This window comes from Eulemur rufifrons, chromosome 7 (genome assembly GCF_041146395.1).
Source record: "Eulemur rufifrons isolate Redbay chromosome 7, OSU_ERuf_1, whole genome shotgun sequence".
Taxonomy (NCBI): domain Eukaryota; kingdom Metazoa; phylum Chordata; class Mammalia; order Primates; family Lemuridae; genus Eulemur; species Eulemur rufifrons.
Genome location: NC_090989.1, coordinates 248358575 through 248385491, shown reverse-complemented (window position 1 = coordinate 248385491; position 26917 = coordinate 248358575).

Here is a 26917-nt window from a genome sequence, read left to right as displayed (position 1 = left end):
GCTATGAACTACTGCTTTTTTCAAAAACATAAAAAAAATTAGCCGGTTGCAATGGCCCATGCCTGTAGTCCTAGCTACTCGAGAGGCTGAGGCAGGAGGATCATTTGAGCCCAGGTGTTCCAGGTTACAGTGAGCTGGGATGGCATCACTGCACTCCAGCCTGGGTAACAGATCCAGACCCCCTCTCTAAACAAAACAAAACAAAACAAAAATTTAAAAAACACAACACAAAAAAGTCATTTTAATGCCTTTATCTTACAGTTTTAATAACAGAAATATAAAATAAATGAAAATAATGATAAATGTTTTTCCATGATATTCATATTATTGTCATATTTTGAGAAAAGATAAATGTTGGGAAAGCTTGGGGAAAACAATGAAATCAAATGAAGCTCACATCTTATCATTGTCTAAAATGTTTTAAGTATTTTGTCAAAAAATTATAACTATTGTAGAATGAGTGATAAGATATATCAGAAGTTGTTTTGAAGAATTTCCCTTCATTTATTTTCTTACCTTTCAATACTGACTCAAAGTAATATTTAGATTATTTTTTAAAATTACTGCATTTTATTTGGCAAAACATTGATTTGCTCTGATTTCAAATGTCATACATTTTTACACTACACATTTAAGTGGTAGTTTCAACTTTGATCTCTATAACATTAGTTAATTTCCCAGACCCTAGCTTAAGTGAAAACAAGATCCTGCTGTCTCATGACAAGAAAAATTTACATTTCTAAAATCTAATTTATTTCTCCTCTACTCTCTAATGTTTTATTTACATTTTGTAAGGAGCTTAGCTGAAGCCTAATTCAACTTTGCTAATGAATTACTGATGTCCTCATCAAATAAATCATTAAAACAACATGGGGAAGCAAATCTCCTCTTAGATAATAACTGATTTCAATCATTTTCAAACCAAACTTTATATGAAAAATGTGATGGAATTATTAGCAATATTGATCAAAGTAAGTCAAAAAGAAAACTGGCAAAACTTTTCACAAGTTTTCATTATTATGATGGAATTATTAGCAATATTGATCAAAGTCAAAAAGAAAACTGGCAAAACTTTTCACAAGTTTTCATTATGAAACAAATGATTCTGAATTTTATGTATAGTGAAATATTACCTACATATAAAAATGCACACACAACAAATATTTAGCAAAATAATTCCACAAAACAAGCACTCACGTAACCACCAGATGGAACAACAAATGAAACATCTAGCAGCACCTTAGTTTCTTCAATTGTCCCATCCCAGTATAACATTCTCTCTGCCCTCTAAAGATTATCACTATTCTGAATTTTATGGTAACTCCTTCTTTGTATTTATGTACATTTCTTATTTTCTAGTTATATAAGTTTTCATAAACAATCTATTTTAGCTTTGCTCGTATTTGTATTATACATAGAGGGAGTTACAATACCACATTCCTTTGTGATAAGCTGCTGTCATCCAAAATTGTGTTTTTAAGACTCAGCCACATTTTCGGATGAGTTGTGGTTCATTAATTTTCATTGCCTGGTATTCCTTTTATGAATATAAAGTATTTATCCCTTGTACTACTAATATTCATTTGTGTTTATGGCTTATGCAGGTTTTGACTTATGAATAATCCTGCTAACCACATATCTTGTACATGTTTTCTAGTACACACCTGGACAAATTTCTCTAGGACATATGCCTAGGACTATAATTGCTGTATCATAGTGTACTTCTATTATACTGCAATGCAATTTTTATGCTAACAATCTGGAGTTTGTGCAAACCACAAGCTAAGGGCATGATCCCCATTAGGATTGCTATCACTTCATATGCCCACCACTGGCTATAAATCCAGGGAGGTTCCCATAACCTGACTCAGGTTTGAAAATTCACTAGAATGACTCACAGAACACAGGAAAGTTCTATATTTACAGTTTTGTTGATTTATCCTCATACAAATCAGGATCAGTCAAATGAAGAAAATTACAGGGCACAGTATGGTCAGTGCCCAAATGCAGACTTTCTGTGCCCTCTCCTCACGGAATCAGGGTGCATCACCTTCCCAGCACACTAACTTGTTTGCTCACCATGAAGCCCACCAAACTACTGTGTCTGGAGTTTTTATCTGGGGTTTTATTATATAGTCTTAATTGATTGAATCATTGGCCATGCAATTGAACTCAATCTCCAGCCCTCCTTCCCTCCCTGGAGGTTGGACTAGCTCAAAGCTCCAACCCTCTTGTCATATGGTTGGTCTTTCTGATGACCAGCCATCATCCTAAATTGTCTGGTTAGCATAAACTCAAGTGTATTCTGTGAAAATCATGAACAGTATAACACTCCTATCACTTGGAAAATTCCAAAGATTTTAGAAGTTTTATGCCAGGAACTCAGAGCAAAGACTGGAACAGTTCTTCATGTACAATGACTATCTTCAGATTTTGTAATTAAAGTCAAACTGATATTGAAAGTGGTTAACCTTATTATTCTCCAACATTAGGAAATTACTCTGTGGTGGGAAATTTAAGGGGAGATGATTGGAAAAGAAGCTGTGGGAAGAAACAGTGCCTGGACCAATTAGCAACATAAAACTGCAAGAGAAACTGTATAAATCTTCACAGGAGTAAGTGCTTAAAAACCTATGTTTATAATAAAGACTAATGAATATCAAAAAAAAAAAAAAGAAAAAAAGAAAGTGGTTAACCAAATCACCCTCCCTGAATCCCTGTCTCTTCATATATCAAAAATTGTTGGCTTTTATTCTTTCCTGTTCTTTTTTTTTTTTCTTTTTAAAAATATTTTCCATTCTGGTTAATTAATAGAGATATCAAATTATAGTTTTATTTTGTATTTTCCTATTTATTAATGAAATTGAACCACTTTTCACATATTTAATGATTATTTGGATATCCTCATTTCCTCCTCTCTGAAAACATTGCTGAAGTCTTTTGTCTTTATTTCTTCTAGGATTTCTATATTTTTGTTAATTTGTAGACTTTATTTATGTACTCTGAATGTAAACTATCTGTTAGTTTTATGTATTCCAAATATGTTTGCCAATTCTGAAGGCTGAATTTACCTATATTGATTATATCTTTAGTTGAATGGAAGCTCTAATTTCAATATGGCTGTATTTATTGTTTTTCTTTATGCTTGGTACATTTTGTGATCTGTTTAAAGAAATCTTCTTACTCTTCACTCGTGAAGATATTCTCTTATATTTTTTTATCTAGAAAGTATTCTGTTTCACAGTAGGATAATAATTCAAATGGAAATAATTTTAGGTAGTTAAAGATACTGCCATCATGTTTTTAATATGGACAAACCAATTACCCCATATCATTCATTTTCTCTCCCCCCACATTTATGCTGTTCCAACTATTATGAAAATTTAAGTGTCATGTATGTTTGAGTTTGTTCCCAGGAACTATTTTCTCTTCTATTGGTCAATTTATCAACTCTTGGGTTAATAATTGCAATTTTATGCTAAGATTTGATAGTAGAAAATTATTGTACTTTTTTATTTTTAAGGTTGTCTTGGGAATTTTTGGAATTCAAATTTCAATGTAAATTTTAGAATCAGCTTATCATGATACACACACACACACACACACACACACCCCCTTTGGGATCTTTAGAAATTTAGGAAAATTGACAGCTTTACATCTTCCCAAAGATGAAAATGCGATATTTCTCTGTTCTTAACTTGAAAAGATTCTCAATATTCCATTGAAAATTTGGGATGTTTAGAGATTTAAATTTTTTTTTCAATTGTATGTTAATATTTTCATCAGGAGGATTGTTCTGAATTATCTAAGATCCCATTACTTGTAGCAGAAGATTCAAATGTGGTTTTATAAAATTGCTTAGACTTTAAACATGTTTTGTGCTTTTCTTTCTACTTTTTTATTTAATGTTGTTAAATAAGAACAAATCTGAACTTAGATAAGGAGAGAATTTATTTAAAAGTAAGACTACTGCAATAGGGAGAATATTCTGATACAAGAAAGCTGCAAGTATCTCAGAATAAAATGAAAGGCATCTTCCTTTATAGGTAGAGAGGGGTAGGCAATGCTCTAGCAGAAGTGCTGAAGGGCAAGTTGAACAAGCAAAAGAAATGTCTAGCAGGTCCCAAGAGAAAGAGTCTTGCTGTGGTTACCTAATTCTCAGGATAAGATGATAAGGGGCAAATTCTGCTTTTTAATGTTCAGGGTGATGAGCAGAGTTCAAAGTCCTGTAGTGAGCAGAAAATCCTCAGTAAGTTTTGGTCGAGACAAAGCAGAAGGAAAGAAACAGGCAATTGTGAACACTTGGTCAATGTCCATCCTTTATAATTTTTCTGGAACAATTTTTTTCAAAACCATCCTTCCCTACAGCATACTAACTAATTTATGGTAAACTATAAACAATTACAAGACAGTTAAGAAAATAGCTTGGGGCCGGGCGCGGTGGCTCACGCCTGTAATCCTAGCACTCTGGGAGGCCAAGGAGCGTGGATCGTTCAAGGTCAGGAGTTTGAGACCAGCCTGAGCAAGAGCGAGACCCCGTCTCTGCTAAAAAACAGAAACAAATTATCTGGCCAACTAAAAATATATATAGAAAAAATCAGCTGGGCATAGTGACGCATGCCTGTAGTCCCAGCTACTCGGGAGGCTGAGGCAAAAGGATCGCTTAAGCCCAGGAGTTTGAGGGTGCTGTGAGCTAGGCTGACGCCACGGCACTCACTCTAGCCCGGGCAACAGAGCGACACTCTGTCTCAAAAAAAAAAAAAAAAAAAAGAAAGGAAAAAAAAAAGAAAATAGCTTGGGTGTAGTGGAAGGCAGGAGTATGCAAACTGTCTTGCAAAGGGCTTCTCTGTCTTATGAAAAAACACATATGAATATATCCAGAGTAAAAAACAGGATGGGAGGCATAACAATAAATTGTATTGATGGCCCCAGAGAGCAGCCTGAGAAAAAGGGAACTGAACAAGGTATATTCCTTACTATTTAGACATAATTATTAACAATTCCTGCACATGCTTGAAACTGCTGCACTGTCAGTAGGCATTTAAGCTACAGAGTCAGCAAGGAAATAAAACAATTGAGTCTACTGTTCTCTGGTAACCAAGAATTCCCAGCAATTGAAGTATTAACAATCAATGGATATTACACAAGTGATTAAAAGGTAGAGAAGATTCTTCCCAATGCTATTTGCAAGTACATTCTTAAATTTCATTTCATTCATATGTGGCAAATTACCACATTTCCATATTTGTTGTCTTATATTCAGTTATCTTTTCATAAAAAATAGTGGACTAGTATTCACACTAATATGTTTCAAACATCTCCAGTGAAACAGATTTTAGTATTTTCATATGAATCAGAGGCCTAATGAAATATATTATGAAATAATTCGCTGACAATATTGAGTGGATATTTTTTCCTCATTAATTGCCAATTAACTAGATGCAGAAATTAAGTGAAAAGAAATAAGAAATAGATATATGTTTACGGATTGAAAAACTGTATAGTTGGTGGTATTATCAATCAAGAAATAATACTGAAGAAACATTATTTTGGATATCCAATAAGATGTTGCAATTATAGATGTAGGATTCCAGAGAATATAAAGGAAGTTAAAGAATGGAAGAGATAAAATTGACCAGGGAGCATACAAAGTGATAATTATAGTATATAAGAAGAGAGAATAAAGTACCAGGGAACACTCAAATTTCAGTACACTGAAGTTTTTAAAAGAAACTGAGCCAAAGCCTATGGAGAGGCTCTCCTCCTCTAGGAGGAGAACTAAGAAAGATCTTTTGGTTACATTACACCCAAAAGAATTTCAGAAGCTACAGCAAAGACAAGTAAAGCAACTGTCATGATATTAAAGTCCAATAATGTAAACGTCCTAAAGCTAAGAAGGACTCTGTTCATCATTTGTGGCTGGACGACCTGAAGATGATCTGAAATTTAAAAATTATTTTCTTATCCTTTCCTATTAGAACCATAATCTCAAATGAGGAGATTAATACAGAAGTGTTCAAAGAAAATAGAACCAAAACCAGATGAGTGCAATTTTATTGAATGAAAGCATGTTGACCTAATTTTGGTATATTTGATTATCGGAGTCACTCTAAAATATAAATTGCTTTGATAAGTAAGTTATTTTGTAGTGTCCTCTGCCTTCCATGTGATCATATACATCCTGGGAATGTCCTTGATTCCACCTGAGTGTTTGTGAACAAATTGTCGAAAATGCAACAATAATGATACTTTTTCTAAGACATTTAAAAATCACCTATATTTTCTTTAAAAGACCAAAACATTTGACAGAAAGCTTTCTTCTACTTAAGACAAGATAACAAACATTAATTTCATACTCTGTTATGAATAGTGAGTTGGAGAAAAAATGTTAGGGCCAGGTCTTCCCTTTTTCAAACCTGATGAGCTGATCCCAATTGTCAATGTCCTTTGACTACAATTAATATCTTTCTGATTATTTTCAGAAATATACAAAGTAGAGGACTAGATGAAATAAATCATAGCTTCATAGTGGATTATACACATTGAGTTTATATTTTTCAGAGTTGGTTTTCAAAAACACGTCTATATTTTTCATGGTTACCTCTGGGTCCACTGCCATTGAGTGAAGAGCCTCTGTGTGTAGCTCAATAATTAACATTTCATCTCTAATATCAGATGTCTGTAACATAGGTCAAGGAGCCATTATGTGTGAGGTCAGAGAGGGTTATGACAAAAGCTAGCCCAAAATAGATCTTAGTCAGAAATCCTGTCATCAATTTTGAATGGTATTTCTAACTGGAACACAGAGAAATCATATTGATTCACTTGTTGAGACTTCTTTTGACTCCTTCTCTAGCAGGAAGCTCATACACCGGGGCATACTTGAAAGCTCCTTCATCTCTACCACAATATATTATTTAAAAATGTCAAATCTGTTTTGCTGTTCCTGGAATCTAAATGATTTAGGATGAACTGCTTATATATACATAGATTCACTCCTTAATAATTTTAAAAAATTATGCATTGTGACCCTGCCAATGAGAAAAAGGATTGCCTTTATTCTGTGCACATTGTTCTTCTTTTTCTACCTTCTCTTGGTCATATTGTCATAATTATATTGCTGCATATTTTCACTTCCATCTTGCAATTTGAAAGAAAATGAAATGGCTTAATAAATGATGATAGTGAAAATAATATTAGCTCAAAAATTTTTTTGATCTTAAAGAATATTAATCTTTCTTTTCAGTCATTTTAACAACCCAAATCCATAACACATTGTGGGATTATTAAGAGGGAGATAAATCTTACCTTTTTACATTTGTTTGTAACTGGAGTCTCCTCCAGTGATTTTATGCACTTCTTGTAAGTCATCTTAAAGCACCCCTACTTGGACATTTAATTTTAGTCCTTACAGAAGTGGTGGCAGTGGGTGTGGTAAGGTTCTTTCTTCATAGTGCCTCACAAAAATGCTGAATCTACATGATCTTCGAAAAAATGGGGAAAGGAATTCTACAGTTATCCCCTCATATGATCCACTCCCATCTTCTTGACTGAGCCCGCATGGCTCTTAAACTCTCCAAAGCTGCTGCTTAGTGCCATTCCCAGATCACTGGAATTACAGGTGAGACTAAGACACAACCTCCAGGACTCAGGACCTCACACATTGCTACAATACTAGGTATGTGTCCTGACACCTAATTAACCCACATACCTGTGTCCTTTCTTAGTTTCAGAGGAAGTTATTTCTGTCTTTTCTCTTTTGCCTCAAAGACATTCATTTCTATCCCTTTATTTTTTGGGTCACTTAGCTTGATATATTCAATGATATTGGGTTTCCACAAATGTTTCCACTGAAGGAAACATTTAAAATAACTTCTGTTTCTGAAAATAGGCATCAGGAACTGTGGAAATTTACTTGATTGGAGGAGGGAAATTACCAAAAGGAGTCTCCATTACACAGGATCCCACACTGTTAAGCTACCTATGTTCCTTTTGATCTGGTTTATTCTTGTATTCAAGCTTTCTTAGGGTAAGTATAGAGCAGCCCTTATTCTAGAGATAACTAGTCCTACTACAAGTGAATCCCTTTTGATGAGTCTAACAGATGACCCATCTGGTTTTTCCACTCTGGCTGGTGGCAACATAAACTGCTCCCAGCCCTTAATGAATCCAGGAATTATTTAGCCTACTGAATTTTAGCCTCAGGGATTTTCTTCTACACACATGCAGATCAATTTTCCAGCAAAATATTTGATATTCCTCTTTGTTGATTCTGAAGCTTTCTGTCCATATAGCTTCCTCCTCCCTGCTATTCTGCCCCACAAATTCTAGCCACCTTGGCCTTCACAAATTCTGATTTTAGGTCCTCAACTAAAGGTCCACTTTTCTAAACAATAAAATTTTACCATAAGCTGTCTGATAAGATTTCCTTGTTTGAAGCCAAAAAGTACCTGATTATGAGACTTTCTGTTATGTTTTATTAATCAAATCTGGGACAGGTACCCATTCGCAGTGACAGAAACTTGATATAAACAAATATAATAAATAAACATGGACCCTTTTAGCTGGAGAAAAAATGAGAATATGGCAGCCATAGTGTTTAATTATTAAACTGTTATGTTCAGAATTCTTTAAAGACTAATTACGAGAGTAAGAAGTATTTTAACATTGTCCCCTTTTACATATTAAAAAACCTATTTCCCAAAACATATAAATAAATAAATGAGGTTTAGTTATATCTTTGTTTAAAAATGCAATCCTGAGATTCTTGTTAAACCCAAGAGGATAAAGCTGATTAGAGTGTAAGGTGAAAATATATGTGCTTAGCTACACCATATACCTTATAAATGATAAGAGGCATGTCTCTGACTTCTGGACTAGCATACTACTTCTAGCTTGTTAATAAATGTACTAGAAAATCCATGTTATTATTTAAATCTGTGAGTCTTTTATGTAGTTATTTTAGATACAATTATTCCTACAAACTAGCTATCATACAATGAAAAGTTAATAGCTATGTTTGGTTCTCTCCTGGTTTTCAACATCTCTTTGACTTACAAATATTTACAAAATAAAATCGTATATTACTGCAACAGTGTCTGTGGGTCGACAACTGTATGTTAATATAAAGATAAATTCTTGGAAAACTGTAGGAAAAAAATATATTAGGAATAAAATTTGCTTACGGCAAGTAAACTAACCATGGCTTTCTCCTACTTGACTTCAAAATATATTAATTAAAACTGTATACACAGATGAACTATTTGCAACATTTTTGTGTAAATTTAACATATGAATATACATTTAACTTTAAAGAGATCACAGAGATAAATAAATAATGGATATCATTGGTGATTGTCTTTACATTGGTTTTGTGTGATGTTTGCTTATTTAAGAACATGATAGTGTTTTATATCACCAGAACAGTAAATAAGATAACGGTACATGCCACAAAATGATTTTTTTGAATGCAACTTGATTTAAATTAGGGAGTACAAGAAATATAAGATTCAACATGAAAGCAAAAAACAGATCAGATTTATGACTAGCTTTTCTGTATATAAGATCAAATTGGTCTGTTCAAACTGCACAGAATATCTTTCAAATAAATGATATCAGTGTGAATAAGTAATGGTTTTCTAGATAACTTATGCTTTGTATTGCAAATAGTCTATATTTATAGTGATTATGTATCAAGAGAAATGAAACAGTCCATGCACTGTTGGTAAATGTATGCAATTTATTAGTTTGGGCATGAATTCAATTTATTTGTCATATTGATTCACCAGAATATGTTTGGTTTATGCAAAGACTTTATTAATCTGGAAGAGAAGCAGAGTAGCTATGTTCTTTAGAATTTAAGTTTAGAATTAAAAGCTTCTATTCTGATCATTAGTGATTAACACTGAAATATGTTTTTCCTTGCTTCAGGTATTTCTCTCTCTAGGAGAAAACATAGAAATAAACTAATATAAAGTAAATTAATCAGAATTTATTTTGTGACATATGGCAATAGACTCATGTATAACTTATGTAACATATGTAAATCAATAAATAATTAACTTTTAAAATGTTGTGGTTATTTTCCTTTTTGCTTTCTTCAAGTATATGTGTCTCTAATCACTAATATTTTCAAATACTCATTTTAAAATATAATTCCCTATAAGGAGGGGCTATATCAAAAGGTGCCACAAAAGAATTCAAATCCCATTCCTATTAAATTAAAAGAATACTTTAAAGTATTTTAAATCTTTTATACTCAGTAGATTACAAATGAAGGAGATCATAAATCATTTAAATTATAACTATGAACATTATCTTTTAATTAATGCCCTGGAAATTAGTTTGTAGAGTATTTTGTTTAAAAATAATCTCTTAAAGTCTATCAACAGAGTGTGGGAGGATTGGAATATGAGAATAATATGTTCAGTATGATTAAAAATAAGCTTTTAATTCAATTATGGATATTAATTGCAGATAACATAACTCCATCTGCATTCCACATATTATCTGAGAATTTTGCTTCAGGTTTGGCTAAGTAGCTGCTATGAGAAAAATCTTCCTAAAGATAACTGTAAATTTGGGGACTGAGGGTCTGTCTGAAGACACTAGAGAGAAAACCCCACAGAGAAAGAGACTAGAAGGGAGTCAACTCTTGGTAGAAGAAAATAACACAAGGTAAATTTCTCATATTTTTTTGGCTGTTAGCCTGAGAGAAGGCCTAACTCTGCAACGTTTAAGGCACTGAAGACACTAATGTACAGCCCATAGTTACAATGGCTTAAATAATCAGGTAACAGGGTTTAGTACAACTACAGCTGTAGAAAAATAAAGGGGAAATCTCAAAAATGTGAAAACCAAGTTCTGTGTCTAATCAGTACTCAAATTTTTGGCATAGCCCTAAACATCCATGAATGAAACTGACATCGAACATGCCAGATTAAACAACTGAATTGACATTTGAGCTGCCAACCATCACAGGGGTGACAAGTTTTATAGGTTGATTTCAGCCTGTTTAAAAAGTCAAGGAAGACCATTGTGAGGAAGACCGTAACAGAATCCAGATTTTGTACAACATATCATTCACAATTTCCAAGAAACCATATAAAGCTACTCAACATACAAAAAATGAAAAGGAATTCAGGAAGCATGACCCATTCTTAAAGAAAACATAATCAATAGAAACCAACTTCTAGGTAACCTAAATGTTAGAATAGGCTACCAAGGATTTTAAAGAAGCTACTATAACTATGGTCAGTATTATCAATATGCTTGCAATAAGTGAAAATGTAGGAGATCTCAGCAAAAAGTTAAAAAATTAAAATTCTAGAACTGAAAAAATAATATCTGAAATATTAGCTAAATCATAAAACTCATAAATCCCATATCCATAAAAGTACAAAAATACACTGTTCCTTCTCAAAATCCTAATGGCACTTTACTTGATCCCAGTCAAAGTTTATTAACTTGATGCCTTCATCCCAAAACTGCATTATGACAATTCTGATATAGCTGGCAGAAAAAAATGAAGTAAATATTTGTCCATTTCCCCTTCACCTTTTAGGACAATGAAGGTGCACAACCCCTCATTATGTTTCTGCTTACCAATTCTTTATTCAAGTTAAGTTTATGTGGCAAATAGTTCAGTCAGTTTATTAAATCATCTTTGCTGTAGTAAAAGAAAAAAAAATCTGAGATTTTTTTTCCCCACAAATATTTGTCTCTCATGTCTCATGTTGGTAACTGATTGGCCATGACTCTGTTGCTCATATCTTCTCATTAGTACCCAGCCTAAATAATATTTTTAAAATAGATTTTAGAATAAAATAAAAAGTGGGACTGCATGATTGAGGTAGGATTTAGCAGATATTTGGATTGAAGGAGAAGAACTAGGTACAAACTAATGAAAACAACATAAAATATCAGAGGGGTAGCCCATAGGAAAGCATACTACCAAATATATATCTGAAAGTCATGATTTCAACATCAAAATGAATATTCATAGTAAATATTAATAGAAAATCCATAGTTATTCTCTAACTCAGAATATTACATATAATTGATAGTGCTTCGAAATGGATGGATGATTGTTATAATTGCTCATTATAAACTTCAGGATTATTATGGTGAAGAAATTGACATTTGAAAACTAAATAATTGCAATATTGTTATTTGTACTGGGGTGGATGAAAACTTGTGTCTCAAGGCAAATGAAACATTCTATAATTCACCTAAGCAAACCGACCTTTGCTTTCAATACATCTGGTGTGACCACTAAGTAATAGGTAGGGTTGTGATGGATAAATGTGCTGCTTGCATAGGTCACACAAACCTTCCCGATAAAAAATATATAAGCCTTGGCTATGTCATAGAAGAGGTGTCTATTTTAACACCTGCTGTGGATCACAAGTTGATGAGGAGCTTCTCCGGATGAAAGTAAAGAACCACGGTCTATGTAGTTCTATGAGAAATTTTCTGCACATTTTCAGCACCTGACACCAGGAATTTATAATAAATAAGCTATTCTCGCATATTTGACCAAAAGAATCTTTTCTCTACACAGATCCACTAAAGAAATGATTGCATACATTACTTGCTTTACATATCATATATATAGATAGATAGATAGATAGATAGATATCTTTGCTTTTTTTTTTACAGTTCTTTCCACAAAACTAGGCTATTATCTCCTCAAGGAAAAAGACATTTTTATGATTTTTATATTCCTGTTAGCACTCAACTATAGTGTTCTCTTCAGAGATGATTAATATGTATTTGTTGATTGATTGAATGTTTGATATATACTTGTTTTTTAATTCTTACATACTGTGGACCTGCCCCAGTAAAAATCTAAGTATCTACTGACATTTACAGAACAACATACCAAGAGCCATTTGTGCATAATATATATACATTTATAAAAGTTTTGACAAAATAGTCAAAGGTAGCTCCAATCGGTTTACATAAATCAAGCCATAAATTTTACAAAGGTTATCATTATAAAATTTATGCTCCTATTGTATGTTACCTATGCCAAGTCACAGCTTACATATTTTTATTATACATTTGTAAAAAAGAGGCTTCCTCCCACCCACTAGCAGACTTAAACATTAAGATAAACAATGATTGGGCATTACATGAAACTTTCTTAATATAGTTTTTCCTCCCTTGGAAAAAAACGATTAATAAGAATCTCTTACACTTCAGCTCATTTTGGCAATTTCTGTATGGGCAAGAAATTGAATTAAATATTGGTAAGCATTATAGAACTCAAAAACTACATCAGTTCTTACAAAGATGAGAATTTGATGTTTTACTATCAAGATCTTAAAGTTTAAGTTTGAATACACAGAAAAGAAGATAGGTCTGCTTTGGAGAAGATGTCATAGTCTGCTACTTAAATGTTATCATTTTTTTGTCCTTGTATATTCAATACCCTTTTTACTATTAGGGGTGATGGGGTAGCTTGAAAATATGACCCCAAATATTTCTGACATTTCTCCCATAGCAGTGGGTACTATGCTCATGCTCCTGACACTGATTGGGCTTGTGATTGCTTTGAACAATAAGGTTGGGAGTTACACTTCTGTTATAATGGGCCAGGCAGCTTCTGTCTGCTTCTCTTCAGGACCTTCCTCTGGGGGAACCCAACTGCTATGCCAGAAGTTTGATTGCTCTGAGACAGGGCTGCTAAACAGCCTTCTGTTGGCCCTGTTGTCAACTTCACCAGGTAAACTTCTAAACAATAGCCGGCCTCAACTGTTACCCACGTGAGGGAGCCATCTTGAACAACCAGTGCAGACAAGTCTTCAGATTACTGCAGACCTAACAAATATCTGAATGCAACCACAGAAGAGATACCAAGTAATCTACAACCCTCTTGACCCATGAAAATGTGACACCCAATAGTTGTTGTTTTATACCTCCACATTTTGGAATAATTTTTATGTTATAAAAAAAATCTGGAACATGAACATATCTTTTTAAAATGTCCCTGTTCTATATATATCCAAATGGACTTACACCCCTATGACATGTTTATATGGAAGAGCAGTCAACATTTTTTTTCTCTAAAGGACCAGGTAATAAATATTTTTGTCTTTGCAGGCCATTTGGTTGATCTTGCAGTTACTCAACTCTGCTGTTATAGCTTGAGAGCACCGCTTAACAATGTGTAAGTGAATGATCATAGCCATGTTCCAATAAAACTTTATTTACCAAAATAAGTGGCAGGGCAGATTTAGCCCACAGGCAATAGTTTGCCAATATGGACTTTCTTTATATATAGTTCTTATATGCATATAGATATTCTTGAATTAGATGTTGGTTAGAGAACTACAGTCTTATACTGGGTAAGTTCCTGGAAAGTAGAGCATGTATTTTCTAGGTTACATTTGTTAAACACCAATATGCTCCAAAAAGTTACAAATTTTAATCAATTTTCTAGCAGATAAAATAAATCCCTGATAAGTCATAATCATCTTGTAGAGATGTCACCTAATTAGTGGATTTTATTGTTCATTTATTTACACACACACACACACATACACACAATTTATTCACAGCTTCCATATTACACATGAAAAAGAAAAAGAAAAATGACAAAATCCATTGTTTCAATGTACTTACAATCTAATGCACGTTTTCAAATAAAAGAAAAGCGAGGTAATGCAGCTCAGTGACAGAAAAGAGTTCCTACCTGACATCAAGTGAAAGATTGGATAAGGCTTAATACAGGAGCTGACAGTTGAGCTAGAGTTTGGTGATTGAATAGGAGTTTATGAAATCACTAAGGACTGAGGCATTTTTCAGGCATACTCATCATCCTATACAAAGGTACAATGAGTGAAACTTTGACATTATAAATCATGCAATTCTCAAGACTGTTTTGTCCAAACAGACTGTGACGTTTTCCTTGGCCCTACCTTTTTAATATCATTTTTCTTGTCAGTTCTTGCCAAAATTTAGTTTCACATAGTTTCCCATAAAATTCACCTACTCACTTACCGATTTCAGATTTTTTTTTTTTTTTTTTTTTTTTGAGACAGAGTCTCATTCTGTTGCCCAGGCTAGAATGCAGTGGCACCATCATAGCTCACTGTGACCTCAAGTTCTTGGGCTGAAGCGATCCTTCCTGTCTCAGCTTCCCAAGTAAGTGGGTCTACAGGTATGTGCCACCACACCTGACTAATTAAAAATTAAAAAAAAATGTAGAGATGGGTTCTCACTATTGCTCAGGCTAGTCTTGAACTCTTGGCCTTAAGCAATCCTCCTGCCTCAGCCTCCCAAAGTGTTAGGATTACAGGTGTGAGACACTGCACCCAGCCCCAACTTCAGAATTAATTGGAATCTAGCCCAGCAGAAAAATCCCTTTTAATACTTATTTAAGTCTGGAAATAATCTAGGCTTAAGCTTTTATATGAGAAAAGATTCATTGATATGCGGTCAGGTTCAGGACACTCTTTTCTGTATCTACTTTATCTGCTTAGGATACACATAAACATACATAGCACTGGGGAGCAGAACTCTTTCTCTCCATCCTAGCCAGTAATTTTTGTTATATCGTACTTTGTCTTATTTCTTAATTCATATTCCATCTCAAGTGTTTTCTTTCTTTCTTTTCTTTTTTTTTTTTTTTCCCTGTTGTTTGGTTGCTTTTTACTGCCTCTTAATTACTATGGTAAAATTTACCTACAATCCTGTGTATCCAACTCAAGTGTATAATTTGATGACTTAACATGAAATCTCTCTACAATCAAGATACAAAACATTTCTATCACCCCAAAAGTTTCTTTGCGCCCCTGTGCAATTCACCTTTCCTTTTACCCTTGGTGGTCTTAGGCAACCACTGATCTACATTTTGTCACTACGTCACTCAAGATATTTTTGTGAATTTTATATCCATAGAATTGTATAGTACATACTCTTTTGCACCTGAATTATTTCACGTAGCATAATGATTTTGATATTCATTCATATCACTGAATGTATCAGTACTTCATTCATTTATATTGTGAAGTAGTATTCCATCATCTCGTGTGTTATCTTTAAATAAGGAAGGAAAAATCTATTTCATAGCATATCCTATAGCCGATTGGTAGCAGCCATGTGCTTTATAGCCTTGAGATTTCCAAACTACCTCTAGACTCAGAGAGATAAAGTTCCGTCATTAATTAACAATGTCCACAATAAAGAAAGGAAGGGTGAAGTGGTAGCAAATGTGTCACATATTTGCAAGCTATGGTTTAGATGCAACCTGATTCTGCATGGACTTTCCCTAATATTTGTTTCATGTTTTTACCCTCTTTTTTATATCAAGCAACTCACTATTGCTCAGAGTTCTCATGTTTGTATGTGGTAACATATTTTGTGTGCTAATAACAAGAAGGGGTGAATTGCTAATACCATTACAGGATTCTACAAATTCACATGATTTCTACCACATATGTGTTTATGCTGATTATACATTGGTTTATTTCAAAGACTGTTTGTTTAAAGTCATACTAAATTAATACTTTGCTACTTGTTTCTCTTCATAAAATCTCTGGCAAAGTACTTTTTGAATATTATCTAAAGAGAATGTCCCAAACTAGGGAGGAAAAAAAAAAAAAGAAAAAACCCTGACATTTGGAGTCACCATCCTGGTGCTTGATAAACTCATTGAGGTAGGCAGCACAATCTCACATAGACGTTGAATAAAGATAACCTACTGCTATCTGGAGTGATCCTGGAGGAAGACTGGATGAAGGTATTGGTGGTGACTCTATCCAAGAGGTTAAATTTTTAACTTCCTTTCTTTTATTGAAACTCCTCAGTAGTTCTTTTTGAATTTATCTAGCTACCTGAAGAGTTAACAGTACAGGATGAATCAAAGTCAATCAATTCAGCTAAGTAAATCATGCTCAATCTTATTTCAGCTGCTGAAAAAAGAGAATGAGGATTTATGAGGACTTACTACATAGTTTTAGATCATTCAGTTAAGAAGATTGTAGCTTTCAATAAAGAGCTCTTTATAAGTGTGAGCATTCAAGAGAAACTATCTTACTGACAAAAACACATAGAATAAGAAATTCTGAGAGACAAGTTGGAGAAATTTTTAAAGTTTCACTACAATACTAAAGTACTTGAGCTACAATGAGAATGAGTTGTCATCAATCTTCATCTTATTTTATTAACAAATAAATTAATTAAACCCTGTGATATTTTCAGTAACTATCTTACTTTCTTAAGTTAGTGCCTCATATATCTCTATCAATTTTGAGCTTACATGATTATGCTATATAATATTTTTCCTTTCAGGTTATTGTACAATTTAAAAATATTAGAGCAGGAAAGAATTTTAGATATTATATAGCCTATCAAAATATATGTTGCAATCTTATATACATTTTCTTTATCACAATGAATATATTTTTAGCTTTTTTGTTGGAATGCATATTGACAAGTTTCCAAAATTACCATAGGATGACATTATTTTCTGTTCTTGGGTAGTAATTTTTGAGAAATACCTATAGTGATGAAAGTTTTCCTTTTTGTTTTATGTAATATAAATAGTGTTGTTATAGAACTTTTTTATTGACCTGTGAGGTAACTAAACCAACCAAAAAGTCTGTTTAAGGCAGAGATTATGACACATATTTAATTTATTTTGGTTTTGTTGTTTTTCATTAGCATCTAACATAGTGTGTGGCTGTCAGGCATGAATTAGGTAGCAATATGTTTTTTGGAAAAATATCCCATCAAAACCCATTATTTTAGAGATAATGAATTTCAGGCCCATAGAAATTAAGTTACCCTAAATGACACTATATGATAACTCTAAATTAGTTTGATGAAGAAGGAAAGATTTATTTTACTGATTAAGTTCTTTTGTGATAGTATGTTTAAATTAGAAAAATATATTAGGTTATTTGATTTAAATACAAATTTACTATATAATGTCTGCATACTATGTTTTTATTTTATTTTTCTAATAGTCACAGACTGTATGCTAGATTTTATGGCTGCTATCATGAGATAATACATTATTTTCTAAGTATCATAACATTTTTCAATAATGTAAAACTGGGAAAACTGATAAACTCTGTAGACTTGACCTAAATAAGGATCTTTGAGATATTTTATTGATACATTCAAATGTAACATTTTCATAGTCTAAAAAATAAAAATGCAATTTTCCAAGAAGTTTATTGGTATGATTCAGTATACAACATGCTATGCACATTATTTTGATTCCTATCTTCTATCTTATTGTTAATTTTCCTGCATAAGATGTCCTTTTGTAAAGACACCTATTTTCCTCTTAAGTGAAACTAATCTTGAGCAGATCTATTAATATATTTTCAGTAATTTTTCCTCCTTACTGCTGGTTTTATGGCCATATTAACCTAGTCAATAGGTGCACATACTCCATTCAGGTTATTATTCATAGATTTTAAAAATATTCCTTGACCTCAGCAGCTTTTATGTTCCTTTCCCACACAGTGTAGCTACTGGTCTATAATTGCATTAGAAACCTTGATGCCACAGCAATCATATTAACTTATAATGATTTTGAAATTTTTGTGACTTTTAAAGCATTTTTTTTCTCCACATTGAATAGCACTCATATGTTAGAAACATTCGAACACTTGTCTCATCTTCATTTTCCAAGAGTATGAATAAAAATATAAATGTGACTGGTGTGAATATTTGGACATTGTGACAGAAAATATGAGTACCAAATAATCACTTATATGGCAGGTCATTCATTTTAATGAAGTTAAAACATGATATTCAATCAGAAAATTGTCCAATGAGTAATATTGTAGACTTGACATTGCAACACTGGAAAGGGAGAGTAGGGTTTACTTCCTGTGGGAGTTGAGGGGGCAGGATTTGCATTTGTAACTTCTCTACAGCTAGAGTGGTTAGGAAAGAAGAGTTAAAAGTGAGTGTTTGTTGTTCATCATAAGGTCCGCCTTTACCAGGAGAGTTTTCCATGAGTCAGATAGCAAAAATTCATGGGTTTTAGAGTAAAGATGATCTTGGCTGGAAACAGGCTTCACCAACTAACTGAGTGAATGACCATGGGAATTTATTTAAGTTTACGAGACTCAGCTTAATTGTATAGTAGATAGGAATATGTATGCGAGGTAATAAATTTGTTAATTAGCCTGATTTAATCATTTCACATTGTAAATAGATCTCAAAACTTCACATTATACCCCATAAATATACACAATTATTCTTTGTAAATTAAAAATAGAAATGGTTTTTTTTAAAAGGTTTTTATATCATGAAATTGTTGCCACGATGCCCCATGTATATAGAATTCAGTTTTTGACAGACTGACTTTGGAATGGGTCTGGAATTTCTGTGACTATTGTACTCTATACAACTAAAATTACATCAATTTTAAAGTCAAATAATAATTTGCAACTGATAATTTGTGTATTTTCCTGGTGTTTAAGAATTTTGAAAGTACTATTTCTCTCTCCCCTTTTTACTCCCTACCCTTACTTCCCTTGTTCTCTTTCCTCAGTTTCATCCATTTTACTGTCTATTTAGAGTATCTTATAAGCTGTTTAAGATGCCAAAGCCGTTCACACTTTTATACAAGTCTCTTTAAAATTCTCCAAAAATAATAAAAGGTGAATTGTACTTCTTGGTATTCCTAGACTTAAGTATAAAAATGTATGTGCAGAGGCTCAGAGAACACATAGAACATGAGAAAATGCAGAAGTGTCCTGGTTGGTAAACTAAAATGGATCAACATTGAAAGATAGCTACCAAAGCAGCAAATAGTTTCTCTTTTATTCTACAAATAAAAGTGTAGTTATTTAGAAGTGTGTACGTGAAGTCAGTAATAATGTTCTCTGTTGATTAATCTTATTCTGGTTATTGAAGTGTGGTTCTGGATAACACATACACAGAGACACAAGGAGAATAAAATAGGTTCAGAGGAGAGTGACCAGAATGATGAAGGGTCATGAAAGCTTGTTAATATTAGAAATTTACTTTTTGGGGACACATATCAAAATATTATTGATGAAATGATAGTACATCTAGAATTTGCTTCATAAAAATTAAAGTTGTTTAAGGCTGGTGAAGATGATATTGATAAAGCAACATAGTCTATGCTTTGCTAATTGTTCAGGCTAGCTATGTAGGTCTGAATATATTATTCTCTTTTCTTTTGTATGTGTTTGAATGTTTTCATAATTAAAAATGTTTAAAACATAAAAGATATAATTCAATAAAAGAATAAAAAATTAGAAAACATCAACATAGAGAAGAGATGATTCTCAGCTAAGGTTGACAGACCTATGAAGGGATATCTTTATATTATTGGAAAATTATCATGGACCATATATTTTTAAAAGATTGGAGTTTTAAGGTGAAAGAATAATATCTGTGATGAAAAGAAAAAAGTTGTAAAGAAATAGGTTTCAGTTCAATACAATCTTATTTATTTATTTTTCATTCATTGAGTACCTCTCATGCACTGGACCATTTTCCTATGGGTGAAGCAGTGTCAGGTCTACTTGTGAATCAGAGGCAATAAGAAATGAATTCATAAGGAAGTTAGAACTTGACAAAATTCCTTAAATAGCAGTAGCTATTCATGACACTAACAAATTTGAGTTTTATCTCATTAGCAGTGATGATAAATTAGAGAGTTAAGCAAGCAGGAGAGGGATGGGATCAGATTCACATTTTATCTGGTTCTCTTTAGACATTGCAGAGAAAGTGTTGGAGAGCCAGGGGACTAGAAAATAACCAACTTTTAGAGATACTGTTTCAATTGTCCAAGTAAAATGTCATCCATTCCTAGACCACAGTAGGAAAAGATAGAATGAAGTAAAGGGTATGAATATAAAACATTTTAAAAAGCAAGAATCAAAAGGACTCAGTTACTGAATGATTAAAAAAGGAAAGTAATCTATGTTTCTGTTTTGGATGATTGCTAGATGTTGCTGTCATTTACAGGAACCAAAGAATAAGAAAAAGATGCTTAAAAAGGAAAAAAAAATGGGTTAGCTTGGGATAGACTTCTTTTGAGATATCTATGAGACTGCCTGGACAAAAAATAAAAGAGAAATTTTAAAAGGAAATTACCTATAGTCATAACTAGAGAACTTAGAATAAGGAGGGTGAGTCAACTTTCATTCATCCACTCACTTACTTTTTTATTCATCAAACATACTTCAATGTTTGAGTACTCACTTTGGGCCCTGTGTTTGCACAGATAAATAATTATACACAGGTTATGTTACTTAAACTGAGGAAATGCATTCAACAATCCCCGACAGAAGAAAACTCCCAAAAGTTTGGCCTGGTTTTAGTCTGGAATTGGCTCCATCTAAAATTTACGTTTAGTGTAGAAGTTTAGCAAGCACAGTCACAAGTGGAATTTCTGTGACCTCTCTTACACCCACCCCTTGAGGTTTTAAAAACCCTAACAAGGTTGGAGTCTGTTTTGTTCTCTTAAACTAGAGCTAATGGTTGCATCTTCTGGAAATCTGCACCTGAGATGTTTGGTCTGCCCCTTGTCAATATTACATTTTTCCTAAGATCAAAGGAATGAGGCTGGGCCCTGAAGCTAGAGGCAGAAAGAGAATGGCAGTGCTCATATATCTGGGACACTTGCAGGCTTTGACTACTACAAATCTTGACGTTAACACCTCATGTTTGCACTCTATCACCTCAAAAGTTACAAATCCACAGATCTTATGAAAGAATAAGAGAATATATTGTACTAGCCCCTGGGTGCTAAAAGAAAATACGGCACTTTATATTTTCTTCAACTATCCCTCTGAGAGCAAATTTAATAATACATTGAGGAGGCACATCAAATGTCTTCCTCAGAGGAAGACTGAACACAAGATGGAGAGTTTCATGCACCCACAATCCAGAAGCAGGGTTGTCTACAAAAGATATATGTCAGTGGGCCAGTGGCTTAGATCTTTATAAAAGACAAATCAAGTCAGAAAGAAAGTACCTACATGAATCAGTAATCCTAAGCGACAAGATTTTTCTCAAATATGAAATATTTATTCTTTCTCAAATTTACCCATGCTGCTAAAAAGATTCCAGAATTTCTATTAAGAATTTTATATATTCTAGTTATAAATTGCTAGTAGCCTGCCAAATAGCAACATATGTAATACATGATAGATTGAGCAATATATTTTTAATAATGTAATTGAAAGAATCTTTACTTCATATTATTATACTTGCAAGTCATAAAACATATAATAAAATACAAACTGCAGAGACTTATACTTTAATTCAAAACGTTACATAACAAAGAGTTCTGCTTACACATGAAATAACATTTTCTCTCCACAATGCCATAGCCATATCCCTTTAAACTTAACCCAGCTACCCTCTGAATTTATGGGAAAATTAGAAAAGGAAAGGAGAGGAGAGTAGAAGGATGAAAGATGGATAACAGGATGTTCAATGCTGGGGTAGGTTTTGCTGGGCTAAAGAATTGGGACTCCAGAAAATGGGTTAGAAAGCATCACTTTACCGTGGTTCACCATTTCAGCATTTGTTTTATATATATGTAGATATAACATTACCAAAAACATTACTCAGTGAAATAAAATCTGGTTATTCAAGGCTACATGTTAGTCTCTTTCACAACTTTCCTTCACCGACTCCTTAATGTTGCAGTTCCATGTGATTCTGCTCGTCACTGTCTTTTTTCATGTGGTATCTTTTCCCTGGAGGAAGTCTTTTGTGCTTGTCATTTTATTTATTAGTCACATAAGCTTAACTGTAAAAATGTACTTTTTATTCAAAACTATTTCCCAAACTCAGGTCCAAATATATCAAATGCCAACTGTACATCTCCACTTGGATGCATTTCAAACTCAAATATCAAAGAGAATGCATTGTGTGTTCCTCTATTCCACAGGAAATAGGTTCTTCTGATTTTGAGTAAAAGTATTGTCATCCGCCCAAATTATCCAAATTGTAAACCTGGGTGTCAGTCTAGATTTCTCCTTTTCCATCATATCTAAGTAACATACATCAACCAGATCATCTAACTATTTGTTAAATCATATTTAGTCTCAGTACATAGTATATTATAGTATAGCTTTTTTTTAAAAACTCAATTTGTTTTCATGTGTTTGGTTTTTTCCTATGAAGCCTTCCTGACTCTGACCAAATTGTTTGATATCCTTTTTCTTGTTTTATTAACTTAGTAGGTATACTTCTTTTTAAATTTATTTTATTTTATTTTTTAGGGACTAGGGCCAGCTTTATTGCTCAGGCTGTAGTGTAGCAGTGCAATCATAGCTCATGACAGCCAAAAACTCCTGGGATCAAGCAATCCTCCTGCCTCAGCCTCCTGAGAAGCTAGAACTACAGGCATGCACCACCCACCCAGCTATTTTTTAATTTTTTTTTTTTTTAGAGATCAGGGTCTTACTATGTTGTCCAGGCTAGTCTCAAACTCTTGGCCACAAGTGATCCTCCCACCTTGACCTCCCAAAGAGCCAAGATTGCAGCCCTAAGCCATTGCACCTAGCTTAGCAAGCATACTTTTATCATAACAATTATGGCTTTTTATTTCAATCATTGTTTGAATAAGCTTACATGTCACTCTACTCAATGACTCTATGTTTCTTTAAGACAACTGGATTTTAATCATGTTTGTAGTCCCAGAATTCAACATAATTTCTTAACTATAAGATTGTATTCAAGACACATTTGTCAAATAAAAATAAATGTTTGAATTAATAGACCCCATTTGTTTATTCATTTATGGCCAAGTTTATTATTTGTTACCTTTCAAAATATTCTATTTAGCTGGATAAAATGACACAAACCCTTTGTTATGGACTAAATGTTTATGTCCCTCCAAAATCTATATGTTGAAACTCTAACCCCTGTTGTGGTTGTATTTGGAGATGGGTCCTCTAAAGAAGTCAGTAAAGTTAAATAAGGTCATACAGGTGGAGTTCTGATCTGATAGGATTAGTACCCATATAAGAAGAGACTCCAAAGAGCTGCCCACCTTCACCCCTTGCACCGTGGAAATACCATGTGAGCACATAATGAGAAGGCTACCCTTTATAAGCCAGGCAGAGAGCCCTCACCAGAAACCAGATCTTGGACTTCTAGCCTCTAAAACTGTAGGAAAATAAATTTATTTTGTTTAAGCCATTTAGTCTGTGGTATTTTGTTGTGGCAGCCCAAAAGCTGCCTAATACATTCTTCTATCAAAATTTTTTAATTTTTTTTAATTTCAGCATATTATGGGGGTATAAATGTTTAAGTTACATATATTGCCTTTGCCCCACCAGAATCAGAGCTTCAAGCATGTTCATCCCCAGATGGTGTGCACCAGACCCATTAGGTGTGTACATACCCATCCCCTCTGCTCTCCTCCCATCTGCCTGACACCCAATGAATGTTATTACTATACATGCACTTAAGTGTTGATCAGTTAAAACCAATTTGATGGTGACTACATGTGGTGCTTGTTTTTCCATTCTTGGGATACTTCACTTAGTAGAATGGGCTCCATCTCTATCCAGGATAATACAAGAGGTGCTAAATCACCATTGTTTTTTGTGGCTGAGTAGTACTCCATGGTACACATATACCACATTTTATTAATCTACTCATGTATTGATGGGCACTTGGGTGTTTCCACATCTTTGCAATTGTGAATTGTGCTGCTATAAACATTCTAGTGTAGATGTCTTTTTTATAGAATGTTGTTTGTTCTTTTGGGTAGATGTCCAGTAATGGGATTGCTGGATTGCAAGGATGATAGAGTAGTTTCTGATACCACTCTCTAGTGCACTCTCACTAAGGAGCTGTTATCAACCTTTAACCAATAAGAAATTAGACTTGGTTTTTCCATATTTGAGAGGGATTATTTAATTTAAGCCTAAAAATTTGTTTCAAAGATTTATACAAGTTCTTTTGAAAAGTGGAGAAGACAGATATTTATTCCAATCTTCAATTTCTAAATTATTTCTTCTTTGCTTTCACTGCCTTCATACTTACTTTATCTTGTAACTATCCAGAATGAGGAAGGTTTTGTTCACTTTATTTGGAACACGTGAATTCAATTACTCATTTTTCATGCACTGTAATTAAGCTATAAATAGATCCTTGCACATAATATATAAATAAATGTGATATTTATGTGATATTATAAAATTTAAACAAATAAGTACCTCTCAGTCACAGTCTGTCTCTTGGATGGCCCTCTGTGTTAACTTTTAGATTTTATATAACATGAGTGTTATATATAAGCTCATATCCCTAAAAGAAATAATTATTTTCTCTTGTTTCAACAGAGCTTGCATCTCTTAATGAAATATTAATAACTGTATGTAAAATTCCAAAAGTTTATTCACATACCCAGGACTCCATTGGTCATCTGTTGTTTTTGCCCGATCAACGTCCCTTCCTTTCTACTCGCCCTCCCATAGCACATTGCATTTCTTCCTGTTCTTGATAGGATTATAAATCAAGTTGTCATCCTTCACCATCAACGCCTGGCCATAGTAGCAGGCAATGACAAAAACTGGGCAAAGCAAATTGAGATACTTGAATTTTAAGGAAAGTTACCTAAATATAGAAAACTGTTGGAGCTATAAAGTCTTAGTGTTTACAAGGTAGAAAGACTAACAATTAGTTACTTCTACCTAAATTTCAACTGGCCTCTTCGTACTTGTCTTTCTGAAGCCTATTTGTTTCATTTTATCTTTTATTTTAAAAGTTTAAGTTATCCAGAATAAATTTATCCAGAGCAAGTATTCAGAGTAACTCATATAAAAATTCAGAATGGATTGCAGACAACAGACACTCAGTGAAATGCAGGGTATTTATAATGGTTATGGCATTGAAATGCAAGAAAAGACTTTGAATTCCTATTAATATTCCATAACTGGAAATTAACTGCCCCAAGGTAATCAGCAGTGAAACAGCTAATTAAGTATTTCCCTGTGGTCACCTGGAACCATGTGTCCAACAAGAGCAAAGCTTTGGATGGCTAACTGCTGTCATAGAAAAGCTTAGAGAGATTTAATAATTCTGCAAGCAAGGAAAAGCAGAGTTGTTTCTGACAGTATTAGGTATTTTAAAAGCAAAAGAATAACAAACTCAAACCTTAAAATTCTTGCCTCAAGGCATGGACTAAAACTCAGGATCTTTCTGTGACTGTGTTGAAAGAATCTCTTCTGTCTTACAGCCGTAGGGCTGAGATCACCAAGAAACCACCTCAGAGATTAATTCTGTAAGTTATTGAATTAAAAGCCAGTCAAATTTACAACCTTTTCAGTTTTCTTATGTAAAGTTTAAACACAGCTCTAGAACTAAAATAGCCCCCAAAATTGGGACAATTAGAGTGCAATATATGGGAGAAAAAGACCAGTTACAGAACTCTGATTACTCAAATTCTTTCAAAACACCCTCTTATGGAAAGAATCCATCTTCTCATGCAAGAGACATTGAATAATCCTTGTATTGAGTGCCTAATAGCAAGAATTATAAACATACGCAGAGATTGAAATATAGAATTTGAATAGTGAAGCTAATAGTTGTCCCAGAAGGATTTATGGGAATTTGCTAATTTGTGTAGTCAAAGCCTAGAAATTATTTTAAGATTGGATTTTGAGAATGCTTAGCCAAGTAGGGGCCTGGGGAACATAATTTTGGATCAGACTGGATTTATCAAAGTGGTTGCTCTCAGCAGAGTTCTTACAATCAGTCAATTATTAATAATTCTATTAGGCCATTAAATATGAAATGTCCAATTTCTAATCAAGAGTACAGTTTTATATCTCAAACAAGAAGCAATACAATTAATCAAAGCATGTGCCTAAACTATCCACACAGTTTTGCCATCTTAAGGGTAGCTTGTTTATGTTAGCAGTGAAGAAGCTTGGAGAGTGGGTGGCAA